The sequence below is a fragment of the Orycteropus afer genome, unplaced genomic scaffold (genome assembly GCF_000298275.1).
Source record: "Orycteropus afer afer isolate SDZICR_OR568_19922 unplaced genomic scaffold, OryAfe1.0 scaffold00021, whole genome shotgun sequence".
In the NCBI taxonomy this organism is placed as follows: domain Eukaryota; kingdom Metazoa; phylum Chordata; class Mammalia; order Tubulidentata; family Orycteropodidae; genus Orycteropus; species Orycteropus afer.
In genome coordinates, this window is record NW_006921608.1 from 18,894,562 (window position 1) to 18,898,352 (window position 3,791).

A 3,791-nucleotide genomic window follows, 5' to 3' on the forward strand; every position below is an offset into this window, starting at 1 on the left:
TTTGTTTGTTTGTTTTGACTGGGATGGAGTACACAGAAAACAAGGTAAGCACGGGCTTACTTGTGCTTACTTACTAATCTGTAGTGAACAGTTTCACATGTTCTTCACCATATCTTTGTTCCCTATGTGAAACTGTTCACTACAGATTAGTAAGTAAGCACGAGTGAGCTCATGCTTACCTTGCTTATTGGGTAATCCACCCCTGGGTCACACACCTAACTTCAAGGTTAAGAAATACAGTCTAGCTGTTTTGCCTTCGGTGCGCAGCAAAGATCCCGGTGTCACCATGGGTTGCCGCCCTGCCTGATGTTCCCAGTATTTTAAGGACAAGCCCTACCCCAAGTCCCGCTTCTGTCAAGGTGTCCCTGATGCCAAGATCTGCATCTTTGACCTGGGACGAAAGAAGGAAAAAATGGATGAGTTCCCACGCTGTGGCCACATGGTCTCTGATGAGTAAAGCAGCTCTCCTCAGAAGCCCTGGAGGCTGGCAGTATTTGTGCCACTAAGTACATGGTGCAAAGTTGTGGCAAAGACGGCTTCCATATCAGAGTGTGGCTCCATCCCTTCCATGTCATCCGCATCAACAAGACGTTATCCTGTGCTGGAGCTGACAGGCTCCAGACAGGTATGCGAGGTGCCTTTGGAAAACCCCAGGGTGTGGTGACCAGAGTCCACATTGGCCAAGTCATCATGTCCATCCACACCACACTTCAAAACAAGGAGCATGTGATCCAGGCCCTGCACAGGGCCAAGTTCAAGTTCCCTGGGCGCCAAGATCCACATGTCTAAGAAGTGGGGCTTTACCAAGTTTAACAATGACTTTGAAGACATGGTGGCTGAGAAACGCCTCATCCCAGATAGTTGTGGAGTCAAGTACATCCCAAAGCATGGCCCCTTGGATAAGTGGCGGGCCCTGAATTCATGAAGGTCTTGGGAGCACTGTCCTGAATGACCTGTGCCTGCCAATAAATTGAACTTCCTCTCTCAAAAAGAAAGAAAGAAAGAAAGTCTAGTCACTTGTCTGGGAAGAAGAAAACAGATTTTGTTGGACAAAGAGCAGCCTCCCTGCCAGATACATAGCAAGTGCCCAATAAATGATAACTATTATTGTTAAACAAGGAACCCTGGTAGCACAATGTTTACGTGCTCAGCTGCTAACCAAAAGGTTGGTGGTTCGAACCCAACCAGCAGCTCCACAGGAGAAAAGACCTGATAGTCAGCTGCCATAAAGATTCTAGGCTAGGAAACTCCATGAGGCAGTTCCTCTCGGTCTTATAGGGATGATATGAATTGAAATCAACTTTGTGTTGTGTCACACAACAACTGTAACTAGGACATATGCTTCACCCACTTAAAGTACAAATAGTATTTGATTTATTTTATTTTTCTAGTGACTCACCTGAGCCCCCAAAGTCACTACTAGCAAGAAGTCTGGTATGCCTTCCTTAACTTTCCTCATTCCCTATCCCTATATGGTCCAACATTCTATTGCCTTTCTCAGTTCTAAAGAATCAATCATACTTCCAAATGCCATGTAAGAAAAAGAAAGTTCTATTAGTCCATCAGCATCATTGCTTTGGTGACTACCTCATGGGCATACCTACTTCCCTGGCATGGAGATATGTTTGCTGCTCACAAGCCACACTGGTACCTCTGTATTGTTAGGTCTATATCTTTAGGTCAAATGCATCATTGCTAAGCATGAAACAGTGCTAGTGTAAGTGGATATGACAGGGTCCTGCCTCAGTCACCATTGTTAGCTACCCCTCCCCATGAGAACCCAGCCAGTCCCAGTTTTAAATCCAGATCATTAGTCCAGACATGACCCTGGTAAATTCCATTCAAGGGCCATTGATATTTGTTTGCCAGCAAACTTCAGTCCAATCCATCTTAATCCATTAGTGTCTAATGACATTAAACCCCAAAAGAGAAGGGTCAAGGTCTTTATTCTTTTAGGGGGATCTTGAACCCACTGGCAAAATTACCAACTCCTACTCAGGACAAGTTATATATACCAAAGGCATTGTTGAATGCCATCTTTATCAGACTACTAATAAAAATCCTTTTATAACATTCCCCCTGGTGTAATAGATGTCTACTGACCTTACATTTTCATATCTAAGGAATGTACTCAAGTGACTCTTTTCTATTTTAATGAAAATTTGCTGCAAGACAGCTACTGGATATCAAAGAGGTTGACACCATTCAAATAATCTTGTCTCAAAAAAATTTTTTAAATCAAAAAAAAAAATCTCCTCTCACTAGTTCCCAATAACTTCTAGCACCTCTTCAAATCAAGTATCATCTCTGTTTACCATTTTAGAAACAGAGAGTTTGAGACTTCCTGATCCCAAAGACCACAGAACCAGGATTCAAAACCTGCTCTATCTGGCTCTAAATAATAATATCTAACAGTTATTGCACATCTTCTATTCACTAGGTTCTTTTTAAAAAATAATTGACATACAAGAAAGTGTAAAACTGACAAGAATACAGTTTGGTGAATTTTCACAAACTGCATATCCACATAGTCAGTACCCAGAGGAAGAAACAGGTCATTCCCAGTACCTCGGAAGCCCTTCTCATGCTACTCGTCATGCGCCCCAGCTAGGACAGTCAGTGTCCTACTCTGTAGTTTTGCCTGTCTTTTAACTTTATATAAATGGAATCATACATTAATACTCTTGTATCTGGTTTCCTTTATTCTGTACTGTGTTTGTGAAATTCATCTGTGTGGTTGCACGTACTTACAGTTCGTTTAAGTACTTACAACTTGTTCTTGTAGAATATTCTATTATGTAAATATACTGCATTTATTTATTCATTCTACTGTTTTATGGACATTTGGATAGCTTTAAGTTTGGGACTATTACAAATCCTGCTACCATAAATATTCTAGTACATGCCTTTTAGTAAACATACCTACCTAGTGGTGGAACTACTGATCATATGGTATATGCAATGGTAGGCACAACACTCTGGTAGGCACTAATCAGGTACTATTTATGTGCTTCATATTTATTAACTCATTTAATCCTCAAAATAGTCCTAACAATGTATGTATTGTCATTAGCCACCACTTTTACAGATGAAAAAATAGAGGTCAATTTCTCACAACCAATAGTAGAGGAGCTGGGTTTAAACTCAGCTCTATAACCTCTACTCTCTATGCTTAAACCATAATTTATTCTAGAACAATACTATTCTGTTATTTTACTAACTCATTTCCCCCTCCTCTGCACTGATTCAAGAATTAGAACACACAAAAACAATAGTTTAGGGGACGACAATGACACACTGCTATCATTGATATAGAAACCAGCCACAAGTCAGTTATTTACACCAGCAGTTTATGTATATGTGAAAGGCCATTTTTCTTATTTATATCATTACTGGTAGCATTAAAAATATATGTAGACAAGTGCCAAGAGACATAGGCGCTGATAAATTTATCTCTTACTGGAGGTCATGTGGGGGGAAGCTGGAAAGTCTCTGCTCTAAGAAGACTGCTCGGTGGGCCAGTATTCAGGTCTGATGGGAGGAAGAGTGTCTCTCTGCTCTCAACAGGGGTCTCCCAAAGATCTCTTTTGTCTTGCCTGCCTTCCTCACTATGGGGCTGAGGCATTTAACTGTCATCTTATAGCCCGCACCAGTGCTTGAGCAAAGTAGTCTTTGTGTAGGTTGACCTAAATAATGAAACTCCTCTTCTGTTTGGTCTATCCCAAAGCAGCTTCCTGGCTTTGGAGGGAATGCAGTAGGCAGGCCCAGAGAGGGTGTTAAGTAATTTAGAA

General features: G+C 41.3%; 1 pseudogene; it reads left to right on the top strand.

The window, feature by feature from the left end:
- The first annotated feature begins 286 nt into the window (after window positions 1-286).
- On the top strand, window positions 287-925 carry LOC103191949 (annotated as a pseudogene).
- Window positions 926-3,791: the final 2,866 nt, after the last annotated feature.